Source organism: Symphalangus syndactylus, chromosome 3, assembly GCF_028878055.3.
Source record: "Symphalangus syndactylus isolate Jambi chromosome 3, NHGRI_mSymSyn1-v2.1_pri, whole genome shotgun sequence".
Lineage (NCBI taxonomy): Eukaryota > Metazoa > Chordata > Mammalia > Primates > Hylobatidae > Symphalangus > Symphalangus syndactylus.
In genome coordinates, this window is record NC_072425.2 from 59,119,445 (window position 1) to 59,133,423 (window position 13,979).

At 42.4% G+C, this 13,979-nt stretch overlaps 2 long non-coding RNA genes across 3 annotated transcripts in view; one reads left to right on the forward strand and one right to left on the reverse strand.

The window, feature by feature from the left end:
• The window catches only part of LOC134736202 (uncharacterized), an 88,047-nt gene that overhangs the window by 27,032 nt on the left and 47,036 nt on the right, over positions 1-13,979 (reverse strand). The window contains exon 3 of one of the 2 annotated variants that reach the window (XR_010120049.1): positions 4,823-5,092. The exons of the other annotated variant lie outside the window; for it this stretch is intronic. This is a non-coding gene — a long non-coding RNA (uncharacterized lncRNA). Of the gene's footprint in view, positions 1-4,822; positions 5,093-13,979 lie in introns of those variants that run through there. 2 annotated transcript variants of the gene reach the window in all.
• Positions 1-13,979, forward strand: part of LOC134736201 (uncharacterized) — a 37,527-nt gene that overhangs the window by 2,847 nt on the left and 20,701 nt on the right. The gene's annotated exons all lie outside the window — the stretch shown is intronic.

Below are 13,979 nucleotides of genomic sequence, written 5' to 3' on the forward strand. Positions count from 1 at the left end.
GTGTGCCCCCAGAACACATGTTTGGAAATTTGGTCCCCAGTGGGGTGGTATTGGAAGGTGGGGTCTTTAAGAGAGGATTAGATCATTAACAGGAATGAATGCTACTTTCTTGGGGTGGCATTTATTGTCATGGGAGTGAGTGAGTTCTGGCTCTTGAGGTGCTCAATTAGTTACCATGAGAGTGGGTTGTTATCAAGTGAGGTCACCCCTCTTGATTTGCCCTTTTCACATGTGTCCACTTCCCCTTCTGCTTCCCCACCATATTACAAGGCAGCATGAGGCCTTCACCAGAGGCTGGCCAGATGCGGGCTCCCAATCTCGGACTTCTCAGCCTACAGAACCATGAGCCTAAGTGAACCTCTTTTCTGTAGAAATTACCCAGTCTCAAGTACTCTGTTCTAGTAACAGAGAATGGATTAAGACACCTTCTGAAGGGCTTCTTGGTTGCATCAAAGTTATGGCAGTTATGTATAAAGCTGCTGTAAGTATCCATGCGCAGGTTTCTGTGTAGACCTAGGTTTTCAACACCTTTGGGTAAATACCAAGGAGCATAATTGCTGTATCATGTGGTACGATTATGTTTAGTTTTGTAAGAAACCACCAACTGTCTTCCAAAGTGGCTGTATCATTTTGCATTCTCACCAGCATTGAATGAGAGTTTCTGTTGGTCCACACTCTGTCCAGCATTTGGTGTCAGTGATCTAGATTCTGGCCATTCTAATAAGTGTATCTGGCATCTTATTTTAATTTAAAATTCCCTAATACTATATGATATGGAGCATCTTTTTATTTTACTTTACTTTTCTTACTTTACGTCTTACTTTACTTTTCAATTAAGATGGCTTACTTGCCATCTGTATATCTTCCGTGATGAGGTGTCTGTTTAGACTTTCTGCCCAATTTTTAATCAGTTGTGCATTTTCCAATGTCTGTGTTTGCTGAAGAAATATAAATCCCTTGAATGCAAAGGTGATGCCTTTTGTATTACTGCTGTGCTCTCTGCACCTAGCTCCAGCCACAAGGGTACAACAAGAGTTTGTTTAATGAAAGAACACATATGTGCATAAACTTGAACACTGCTCCGTGAGGCAGTCAGCCTAGCATTGTTGATACTGATATTGGCTAATTTGCTAACTTTGCGGCCATGAGTGACTTAGCCTCTTCAAGTCTCAGTGTCCTCATCTCTAAAGTGAATATAGTAAGTCCAGGCACAATGGCTCACGCCTGTAATTCCAGCACTTTGGGAGGCTGAGGCAGGTGGGTCACCTGAGGTCAGGACCGGCCTGGCCAAAATGGTGAAACCCCATCTCTACTAAAAATAAAAGAATTAACAGGGCTTGGTGGCACATGCCTGTAATCTCAGGTACTTGGGAGGCTGAGGCAGGAGAATCGCTTGAACCCTGGAGGCGGAGGTTGCAGTGAGCCAAGATCATGCCACTGCATTCCAGCCTGGGCAATAAGAGTGAAATTCCATCTCAAAAAATAAATAAATATAAAAATAAAAAAATAAAGTGAGTATAATAATACTATCAAACTTTCTGGCAGTTGTGAGAATTACATGGGACAATAAATGTGAAAACAGTTTGTGAACTGTAGTTCTAGATATTTATAAGGAATTACTCATGATAAAATCTGGCAAATTGGACCCTAAATAAGCATTTCAGGAAAACTTTCAGCACAGGATAACTGTCACCTACTTCAATATTTACAGTTGATGACATTAGCACTTAATTGTAGCTACTGTTAAATGAATGTGTTTCGAATGTCAAGTGTTTGCCACACGTGATTACAACCACCATCCACCATAAGTATTATGTCTTCTCTTTCAGAGATAAATAATTTAAAGCTCAAACAAGATTACAGTGACTGAGCAAGAATTTGAATCAGGGTAGGTTTGACAGCAAACAAGAAATGCTTTCTACTTGCCCCGAATGACCTCTGACAGCTTAACTAAATTTGCCAAAATAACAACCTCTAGTATGCACATTTTTTAATTTTTCTAAAATAATTCTATCTGAGCAAGAGATAATTGGGAAGCAAGAACATGTCACTGGCTGCTCTGGGCAGTCTTTGTGAAAGCATCTCTACCCATGCCCTCTGCATAGATGGGCACAGGGGCTCACGCAGGGATTGTAGCCCTGCCTTGGCCTTGCTATGAGGCCAGCTCTTAATGTCAAATATGAACAGTGATGCTTTGCCTGGTGGGGTTGCATGTGTCAGCTCGAGGACTAGATACAAAGGCATGAATATATTTGTCCCTTACCCCCAGGCCCACACAAGTCAGAGATTAGCCTTAACTTGATGGAACTTTCTTTATTAAGGACAACCAGACGTTGGTTTCTGTTTCTGGTGACTAGAAGACGACTATGGAGAGTTGTTTTCTCAGTGACACTTCCCCCCATCTTGCTACGTCCATAGAACTCCAGCAGAAAGATTTCAGAGGCCACCTGGAGAACAGGATAGCTTGGAAAGCGGGTTGGAGCTGTATCTATTCCCGCATACTCAGTCACAACACAACAGATGTAGATCTAAAGGAGTCTGTTAGAATCAGTCCCCAGCAAATTTTAGGAATTCGACAATTGCTAGGGTTTCTATTTTAGTCTAGAGTCTGAAAATGTGTTTAGTGCTTATTCTGCTGCCTAGGTACAGTAATCCCCCATAGAATGCTGGTTCTTGCCCTAGTTTTTCTTTCCTAAAATCTCTTGGAGGCAGAAATATGTCTCTTCTCTATATTGCTATATATTTCTTCATATGAAATGTATCACTTCAGCTATTATAAAACTAGGGAATAGTAAAAGCTCTGCCACTATTGAAGGGCTACTAACAAAAATGACCTTTCTTCCCCACTCTCTCCCCAACCCTTTGCCCCTGGCCTGTCCATCACTCTTGTCCTAAGATATTTGATGAGGTCTTTTAGGACCACAAATGTGAAAGGTTGTCCCCATCACTAGGTCTGACTTCTGCCCTACCTCAGTGCATTTTATTACCCTTATCTGCTTATTGGATTACCATTAGCTACTTATCTTGACAAATGCACAACCATAAATATAATTTACTGGATTTTGAAACCGTAAGCCATGGCTTGTTTATATCATTCTTTGTTTCCAGGCAGGATTTAGTAGCACATATGTTTATTAAGGAATCCTTCCCGTTCCCTACTCTGAGCAAGGGAATATATTTCCCAGTTTCTTTCCCCTTTATTTCCCTGCCAAAGAGGCCCAAATAGAAGCTGCTTCTTGGTTTATATCCTTTTTTATTTTTTCTTGGAACAGAAGGATATGGCGTTTGAGCAAAATATGGTACTTCCTTCACAGAAATTTATGTTATTGATGAGTGTGAGCCAAGGAAAAATTCAAAAATATCCTTGACACCTATGTCTCATGTATGTGCCAGTGAAGTTTTAGACAAGAATTCACGAAGTAAAGAATCCTCTGATCATTTATACTTAATAAATGCATACATTTCTTCATCTGAGCAACATCTTAAGTAGTTCATATTTCATTGAGCCTTCAAAGACAAAGCACCTACAATTTAGGTTCTAGCTGCCAGAATTGGAGTCTGAGAATGGCTAAACATACTCCTGCCTCGATGTCAACTCCGGAACTTTGTTGAAATGCCTCTTTTACTTGTTCTAAAATCACGAATGACACTGTACCCTTTTCCTGTGAATGTTTCTTCCCTGGTTAATTGACATTTCTATCTGAAATGCTTTTCTGAAATTTGAGGGGGGAACCTGGGGGCAGGATATGATCCCCTGAATTAAAAATTTTTATTTGGAGTTGAAGGCAAATTCAGAGCTAGAATTCACTGGCTCAGGCATGGAAGGACTTCAAGAGCCTGAAGCCTCTGTTAATGGACTCTGCGGTCATCACTTTTAAGACCTCTCATCCAGCTACTCATAAAAGAGCAGGGAAGACCTGCCCTTTGTGCACCAAACAGATGCTCTCTGTACTTCAGCTTTCAGATCCCCTCAAGGGCCCCCGAGGCACTAGGATGGCTGCCCTCTGGCCTCTGAAGCTGTTGGGTTATCCTGATGTTCTCTCTGGAGTTGGGAGCAGGTATATCTCATACATTCACACAGACAGATGCATGGAAAAGTGCATTTGTGAGTGATTTTATTGTTTTGACCAAGTGCACTTAAGAAAACAGAATACTCAATTCAAACAGACTCCAGATTCTCCATCCAAGTGTCTCAAACGTCTAGGGTGGCCATTTATCTTAGTACTCAAGTACAGTGACTCAAGCCCCCACCTCACCTTCTATGTGCTACTCCTTTCAATATTCCAGGAGATTTCTTGGTCTCCTGGTAAGTCTGCATAGCATCTAGCTTGATAACATGGCTTTAGGTTTTATCATGTAGGCTTCCTTCAGCCCACATTGCAACCACTCCAAAACCTTTCTCCCCTCAGAGGGCTACTAAAACTTTTGCAGAAAGTTTGAAATAAAAGGAGCTGTTGCATAGCTCTGTACAGGTACAAATTTCACTTTGGGTATTAGACATCACTTTCTGGAGACTCCATGAGCCATCGCTCACCACAGATGACTTATCAGTGGCCATATTGTCCCCATCTTGTCACAATCTTTTGGGGCCTCCTCCTTTCTGAATAGCTTCTTTTCTTCTCTGCTGTCTGTCTTTAAAACATAAATTCTTCATATGTCAGTCAAGCTCTTAACTTCCTAGTTCACATTAGTTTACAGATACCTCTGCTAGCCAAAAACTCATTGAGTTGTTCAGAAAAGCAAAGAATATTCTACTCCTTCCAGCTATCCATATTTTGTCGGCACAAATCAGGGGGCATGTTAAAATAATAATAAACCACCGATACAGCATGGCCTTGATCAATCAGAGTGCTGGCCATAAACCTCCATGTGGCAGACCACTGAAAATCAACTACGGGGCAAAAAGCGTGAGCAAAGATTATGAAATTGTGGTTTTCCTAGGCAGGAGATTCTGTGACACTTCGGCAGGCTCTACAAGCCCAAGAAGAGTTGAAAGCTATACTTTCCCACTGACCAGGGAACGTCTCCTGTTTTATTTTCTCCTCCCAATTATACTGATAAAATTGTTATTGTTGATCAGTCCGTGGAACACCTAGAAGTGGAAAGTGAGCATTCATTAGGTGCCTACTATAGGCTGAGTGCCAAACATTATTATTTAAATCTCATACACCAATGCTTGGAGGCGGGTAACATAATCCACGTTTAATGAAGGGAGAATGGAAGGCTCAAAGACCCCAAGGTGCTAAGTAACTTGCCCAAGGTAACTCTCCTGATAAGAGATGGGGCTGGGATTTGATCCAAGGTCTGGCTGAGTTCTCAGTCTGTGCTTTTCCCTTGCCTTTTGGGTAGGCAGAGATCGTAATCCCAGCAGCTGAAGAACTTAAGAAGCCGATGGCTCCTGGTAGGGTCTGCCCCTGCCTTCCTTTTTCCAAATACACACTGAACTCCTTAGAGAAAAAGTTTACTCCCCTGTTTATAAAAGTCCTAAAGTTCTCCAAAGCTTCGCAGCTGTGTGAAGCACATTATGCTCTCCTCCCCAAATCCTGCTATGGAACAGGCACTTCATATAGGCTTGCACTTCATCTATAAACACTCATTGCATTTTATCCCAAGCAGCCATCAGTACAATTCATTAATATACCCCCATTGTTGTGAATATTCCAGGTGAATATTATAATAAAGAAAATGGGACAGGGCACGGTGGCTCACGCCTATAATCCCAGCACTTTGGGAGGCCGAGGAGGGCGGATCACGAGGTCAGGAGTTCAAGACCAGCCTGACCAACATGGTGAAACCCCGTCCCTACTAAAAATACAAAAATTAGCCAGGCATGGTGGTGAGCGCCTGTAATCCCAGCTACTCAGGAGACTGAGGGAGGAGAATCACTTGAACCTGGGAGGCAGAGTTTGCAGTGAGCCGAGTTCACTCCACTGCACTCCAGCCTGGCTGACAGAACAAGACCCTGTCTCAAAATAGATACATAAATAAATAAATAAATAAATAAATAAAATGACCTAGAATATAGAAATGGAATAATTTCCCCACTCAAGTAGAAGTTGATCTATTTTCTCCTGCTCTCCCAAGTTTCCTACACTTGGGAGACTTGTGGGAAAGTCAAGTCAAAATCCATCCTTGGGAGGGCTACAAGGCCAGGGGCTTGTCTGCCCATTTGAAATAATGATGAGTTTACTAGTGGCCATGTTGGGGAGGTGGAGATCAGAGACAAATCTGAATGCTATGGGTTTCTCCTTGTTCCCGGGCACTTCCAATGACACTTGCATCCATTGCCTGATGCGGACCTGCTGGCTCACACCAACGGAGAAACAAGAAACCTTGGTCTTTTTGCTTAGCATCTTAGAGATAACAAGTTTCTCAAGAACTTCTCTGCTGGGGAAAAAGCAGAAATGATTCTCTGACAGATCAGACCAGAATTAGCTGTTTAATAAAGAGATTCTGGACTTCATCAATTGACATTCATGAAAGGTATCTTTCCCTTGCCAAGGAGTTTCAAAAGAGTCAACAGAAATCCCAGGACACTGATGGGACAAAATCATGGCAGATGCCACCCTGCTCTGCCACCTGGATGAGTGCATCTGCCTCCTAGCTTTTCTCCTGGCCCTCACTCTGTGGGGGTGGTTGGGTAGGAGAAGAGGGGGGTGAGCGGCTTAGGGAGTTAAGACCACCCTCAGGCTTTTTTTTTCTTTCTTTTTTTTTTGGAGCGTGCAAGGTTTGAGCAAACAAGACCTCCTGAATTAACCCTCTCCTGCCCACCCTCACACTTCCCTTGAGTCTATTCTTTATATAGCCAGGAGATCCTCTTTAAAATTGAAGTCAGACCACATCACTCCTCTGTTCAGAACCATCTACGATCTTCCTTCAGTAAATTCATCTCCACAACTCCACATGATCTGGGCCCCTATCATGCCTTTCTTTATGTCATCTCTGCTCCAGCCACACTGACCTCTTCCCTGGTCCTCAAAAGTACAGACACACTCCCGTTTCAGGGCATTGGCCCCCACTGTTCTCTGTCCCTAGATGCTCTTTCCCAAATATACACATGGCTTCCTTCCCTGGCGGCCTTATCTAACATCCTTCCAGAACATCACATATCTTATCTCTGCTTCCTTATTCCTCCTTATCACTTATCTTCAACTATCATATGCTGTAACTTAATTTATTATTCATCTTTGGTGTCTTACCTAGACTATAAACTCCATAAATGTTTTATCTGTTTGCTCCCTGTTGTATCCCTAATGCCTACACCCAGTGTCTGGCACACTCAGTAATGTTTGTTGAATGAATACATTAAATGAGGCAAAGGTGGCTGCATTCGTCTTTATCCTCAGTAGGTAGGAAACTAGCAGCAGCAGCAGCAGCAATAAAGGTTTAGTTTTTTGTCATTTTCCCACTGTCAAAGAGTTTTCACGTCCATCAACCATCTGATCTCCTCTCCCTGTGAGACGGTTATAACACATGTTGATTCCTACTTCTACACCAATGGGGGGTGTGGGAGAAGGCAAGTGGAAGAAAAGGCAGGAAGATGCAGACCAAAGAATGTTGGATCCAACGTCAGAACATTTTGAGTCTTTCACAAACTTCCCCTCGATGGGGCTTAACATGAGTCACTTTATCATTATGGATCCAGTTTCTTCTTGTTTATAAAATAACAAGGTTGAACTTGTATTGGGTAGTTTTAAGTCTTCTGCTTTCTGGAAGCTGGGTGTAAAGTTCCAGTTTTATGACCTCCAATGTGTTTCTTTCAACTCATACTGAATGTCTCTCTTTCTGAGAAGTGGTATCTTGACTCTATCCCTTTCTTCAGTCCCTGTGATTGTAGCTAGACCTGTCCGTGGGTTCACTTTAAGCTTTCTACGGCAATCCTTGTAGTTCCAAATATGAAGGTCATTAAATCCCTTTTAAATCTATCCCTTCATTCTATCTGGGAGTCATCTGTGCTCTCTAACATGCAATAATTTTTTAATATCACAGAGAAATGCTTATGTTATCTCTGCTCCAGCCACACTGATCTTTCTACATGTTACTAAGTGTAAAAAGCAGAATCTAAAATAAATAAATAAAACAAAACAGTATGGTTTCAATTACACAAAATATGTATAACAAAAAGACTGGAAAAAAAGATGCAAAAGGTAAATTGTGGCTTCCTTTGCATAGGTAATTTACAGTTTTTCTCACCTGTTTGTTCATTTAGGTATTTTTCCAATATTCTCAAATAAATGTGTTTTGCTTACTGACATTATTTCCTTCATTAAAAAATTTAAGACAAATCAAAAAATAAGAAAAAACATAAAACATAAGAGACATAATTTAGAGCAACTATTTTTATTTTCTAAGAAAATATTTTTGAGATTCTGAACATAGCCTACCTCAAATTTTTTTTTTTTTTTTTTGAGATGGAGTTTCACTCTTGTTGTCCAGGCTGGAGTGCAATGGTGCAATCTCGGCTCACCCCAACCTCCGCCTCCCAGGTTCAAGTGATTCTCCTACCTCAGCCTCCCGTGTAGCTGAGATTACAGGCATGCGCCACCACGCCCAGCTAATTTTTTGTATTTTTATTAGAGATGGGGTTTCACCATGTTGGTCAGGCTGGTCTCGAACTCATGACCTCAGGTGATTGCCATCTTCTCTTGTTCTTCTGATGCTCTTTTTGAGTGATGGCAAGAGCTGTGTGAATTCTCAGGGTGAGCTCTTTGTGTACAGGTTTGGTATAGATAAAGTTTCTGGTGAGCAAAGGGAGTTTTTACTAAGCCCTTGGCCAGCACAAGACCACCTGCGCTATGCTAAATGAAGTTTCTACATGCCAGTCAGGCACCCTGGGAGGAAATTTCAAAGCCAAAGGCATTTGGAGTTATGGAATGGCCAGTCACAAGACTTAGAGAATGAGATTGAAATGCTTTTGAGTCACCATCAGAATAGGTCCACTTTCCTATTTGCAAGGTGTGTCTGGAGCCTAGGGAGAACGTTTCTTTATTTTGAATATTGGCTTTGAACTTTAGGCCCACTTATTGAACTGTAGGCCCACTTATGGAAACCCTCCAGGCCATTTAAAAGCCCCCCAGGGGATGAGAGCTCCAGTGTTTGCAGATTGAGCTCTGTACAATTCGAGACCACCATTCTGAGAGCAGTAGTTCAAGACAATGGTCTTTCTTTAACTCATTTTTTTCTATTATTCATAGCAGATAACTCAGTTGTCAACAGTGTGTTAATCAAATCGTTTTAGAGTGAACATTTTATTTTATTTTATTTTATTTTTGAGACAGTCTTGCTCTGTTGCCCAGGCTGAAGTACAGTGGCATGATCTCAGCTCACTGCAACCTCTGCCTCCCAGGTTCAAATAAGAGGCTCATGCCTTAGCCTCCCGAGTAGCTGGGATTACAGGCACCTGCCACCAGGCTAATTTTTTTGTATTTTTAGTAGAGATGGGGTTTCACCACGTTGGCCAAGCTGGTCTCAAACTCCTGGCCTCAAGTGATCCACCAGCCTCGGCCTCCCAAAGTGCTCGGATTACAGGTGTGAGCCACTGTGTCCGGCCTAGAATGAACATTTTAAAAGCAGACACATTGTGTGGCATGTCCCTTAATGTATATTCTGGTGCACATGAAAGCCTACAAACAAAGCTATGCCTTCAGTCCCGTTCCTTCCTTTGCTCTAGAAATGCAACATGCTGGGGTGGCTTAAAAGGAAGGTCTTGCTGTGCTTTATTGATCACCTTGGTCTTTCCTGCTCATAGGCAGCTGGTGATCTTGGAAACACATCTTACATTTATGGAAAACAGGAGGACTGAGAAGGTCCTTTGGAAACTGTAGGAATGAGGCACTCTGAGAGCTCCATGTATCCAAAATACTGCTCTCGTAGGTGGGAATGAGGTTGCAAATTTGGAGGAGAAAGACTGGGAATGAACAAAATGACTCCTTCTCAGCAGAGACCATGTCACTCCTTCTTGGGAAGCTGGAGGCTCATTCCCAGCCTTTCCTCAGCCCCAGCCTGCTCCAGCACAGGTGATCTTGTGATGGCCAAGGGCTTGGGAAGAACTACCTTTGCTCACCTGAACGCTTATTTACACCAAACCTGTACACAAAGGGCTCACCCTGAGAACTCACATAGCTCTTGCCATCACTCAAAAAGAGCATTAGAAAGAAGGCAAGCCTGAGTGTGTCCATCCATGAGCAGTGGAGACTTGAGAAAAACAGCCACTTTGGAGACCACATGGCCGGCCAAATGCAGGGAATTCAGAGTCCAAATGTGCTGTTGCTCTTCCCAAACAGGAACTGGCCACGCAACTTCATGCCTGTGGTTTCTGTCAAGTCCTTTCTTCTGAAGATTGTATTTTCTTGGTGCTTTCATTGGAAAGAGCTGGACTTGAGACATGGTTGGTTGTTAATCAACACCACAGTCCATGTCACTATTTACTTAAAATGAGACTATCATCCTTTACATACTGAGCAGCCACATGAAATGAAACACGCTTGTGCAGACAAGGCTCAAGGATTTGTGTAACTTGGGCTGTCTGCATCTCTTTTTCCTGATGAAGCAGCCTCACTTCTGGTTTTCTGTGTATGACTGAGTTTGGGAAAAGCACACGCCAGCTTTCCCCTGAAGGAACAGGCTGCTGAAACTCCTCAGCGCTTTGCTTTCTTTCTCTCCCTTTGCTGAATTGCTCCTTATTCCATGGCAGAGGAGGAACCAATCTGGGTGGAAATAAACTTAAAATGCAGTCTTTGACTCTATTCCTTACATTTGCAATTTCTTTCCCCCTGAACTTTCTGGATGTGCCACACTCTGTATTGTGCAATGCTATCTTTGATGTTTGCTGATTTTCATGTGCAGACAGTCTTAAACATGTCGTGGTTGTATTCATTAAGGTCACCTACCAGCTTTTTGTTTGGACCCAGAATGAGTTCCCTTCCCATTGAAACAATGTTGTGCTTGGAAGCTGGATTCCAAGACAAGTTCACCAAGGCCTGATGTCCCCTGTGATGGTGACAGTTTTGAACACAGTAGCGGGGAGAGAATGGGTATCAATATTCTGAGTTCCAACTTGCTATGGCAGGAATGTGAGGTTTTGCAAAGAGGTGGAAATGCTTCTATCAGGATGTGAGAGAAAGATGTGTTTGGGCTGGAGAAGGGATGAAATAATTGAGAAGCCGAGGGGTGGGGCTGACAGACATTTGATCCAAGTTATTTCCCTCCATTTTTTCTTTACCTTAGCTGAGTGCTGAAGAGAAGTAAATGTGAAATGAATTGAGTGACCTATGCTCTTCCAGACAGACAGATGGCAGTATAGGTGACTTTTTCCTCCACCAATTTGTTTTTCTCCCTATGGCTCTCTATTACCTTCATAGGCCAATGCTTCCAACAGGAAAGTTTGCATCTCTGCAGTTAGTTTTAGGCAGTACGGCTTTCAAGGGAAGTGTTACGAAGTGAGAGTTCCTCCCAGATGATGCCAATTCTCATCATCAAGATGGCTGCAGCCTGCAACAATCTCCAGTGGGGTCAACCACTTTGGAGGACAGGTGGGACATTAGCAAGGTAGAGATGTCATTGGTCAGGAGGGAAACCATACATAAAAGAATTTCTTCTTTCGATGAGCATTCTTTTCCCCAGTTGCCCCACTGCTGGCTTCCTGGAGTGGCAGTCGAAGCCTTGGCACCAGCTCACTGGGCCCTGGAACTGTACATTGCTCAAGACTTTGGAATGGCTTGGCATCCTGTCAACATGCACATCTGGGTGTGCAGCTGGATTCAGAAATTTCCAGTGGACTCTGGCACTTGGCACAGTTTTAGGCCTTTTTGCATTGACTCGGGCTTGGGAGGGGTCACAGTATATCTTTTCTCAGTGAGTGCTTTTCAATCCATCAACACCTGTACCCAAGGAGGGAGAAGGAGCCTCTACTCACTCAGGCATAGAAAGTGAGGTCATGATTAAGTTCAATGAATAAGCACAGCACAGAAAATCCAGATGTCTGTCAGCCATGGGATGACGTCTTCTATCCGTGAGCTACAGAAACTGAGAGAAGAGTGTTTGCAAGTCCCTCTGGTTGCAGAAGCAAGATGGGCAGATGAAGCCATTCCTACCCTCTCTTCCTGTCTTCCAGTTTCCTTAGTGTGTCTGACTCCTGAGCAATAGCAACAAGCATTTGTTTAATATTTATTAGATGCCAGGAACTGTGGATACACCAGCTCATTTAACATTTACAACAATCCAATGATGTATTACTTACTCAATTTTTAAGCAAAGGAAACCTAGCTCAGATATTTTAATTACCTTGGCCATGGAGACACAGCTAGGAAGTGGCCAAGTAAAATTCAGGGTCGGTTCTATCATACTTCAAAGTGCACACTCTTCATGGATATGTCATGCCACTTCCCAAACCTCTTTAGCTCTATTTTCCAAGGGTTTTGATAGGAGTTAAAGCAGTAGCCATAGCATCTAAGTACCTGGATTATCTAGGATACAGTGTGACTGCATTAGGATCCAAGAGTAGCTTACACAAATTAAAAGTGTATTTTTTCTCAATCTGAGCCAAAACAATTCAAGACTAATGTGGCAGCTCCATATTGTTAAGTAGGCAGTACAGTTCTCTTCTCATCCATGTGGTTCAATATGGCTCTTTACGATGTCTGTTTCCAATGGGAAAGACAAAGAAAAACAGGGCAAGCCAGGGCCCACCCCTAAAATGGCAGACACAACTTCCACTCGCATCCAGTTGACCAACACTTAGTCATAGGGCCACGCATAGCAATTAGGGTAGCTTGAAAATTAGCCTTTACTCTGAACATTCATGTGAATGTCTAAAGTCTAGTACCAAAGAAGCATAGAAGGCAAGAATGGATATTGGGACACAACTCTTGGTCTTTGCCACATGCCTTGATGGCCAATTTGACTTTCAGAATGGAAAGAAGTGTTATGCTTCAAATTCAAAGGCAGCTGGGACATCCTGGAGAGAACTAATGAAGGATAATAGGAGCCTGAGGTATAGCCAAGTCATACTCCTAGAGAGAGAGAGAGACAGATCAGGGGAGAGAAAGGAGGGAGGAAAAAGACTTGTAAAGGCCCTGGTGATTTATATCTCACTCACTTCTGCTCACAGACCATTAACTATTGGATAGAATGGTCACATGGCCCCACACCTGACTGCAGTGGAAGGAGGCTGGGAAATACAGGGAGCTCATGGACTTGAAGTGAGCATCAATTGTCCCTGCCATGGAAACTTCATGTACAGAAAAGAATTTCCGACTTCTCTTGGAAAATCAAATGTAGCAAACTTAGCCCAACTTTCTACTGGGCAAGATCCACTGGAGCTTCTCAGCTGCCCACTATAGTCAGAGGACTCAGTTTCCAGTGTGCCTCACTTACCTTTTAACACCCCACTTTTGGGGCCTGATGACTTGAGAATATAGTTTACAGTGATTTCAGGAGCCTTTTCCTAAGTCGTTCTTGACAAGCCAGTGTATTCCCTTTTACAACCAAAGTTACAACTAATGCACTTTTCCCTAAAAGCATTGCCTTACATTTCTCTCAATGACTGTCTATGTTTCCCCTTTGTGAGAATGGCCTTAATATATCCCTGTAAGGTTAATACTTTATACTCAACTATTGTGGGGGCTATCTGGTGTGGGCTTTATATATAAATATAAGAAACATTTTCATTTTGCACATTTTAATCAAAGCTTCATGAAAGATTGATGGTGTCTTCTCTTTTAATTCTATTTATAGAAGGTGGATGGAATTTATAATCTAAAAGTTTCATTTGAAGTCTTGGTCCTATGACTTAACTATCTGACCATGGATACATCTCTTAACCTCTTGTTGCATTTATAAAATACTCAGTACAAAGGTTGACATGAATAAGTGAGATAACGTTTATGAAGGGATTCAACACTAATTCGGTTTCCAGTTTGGCTGTCTTTCAAGTTTTGTTGCTTTACATTTTTTCTACATTTTTAATGATTCAGTATCCT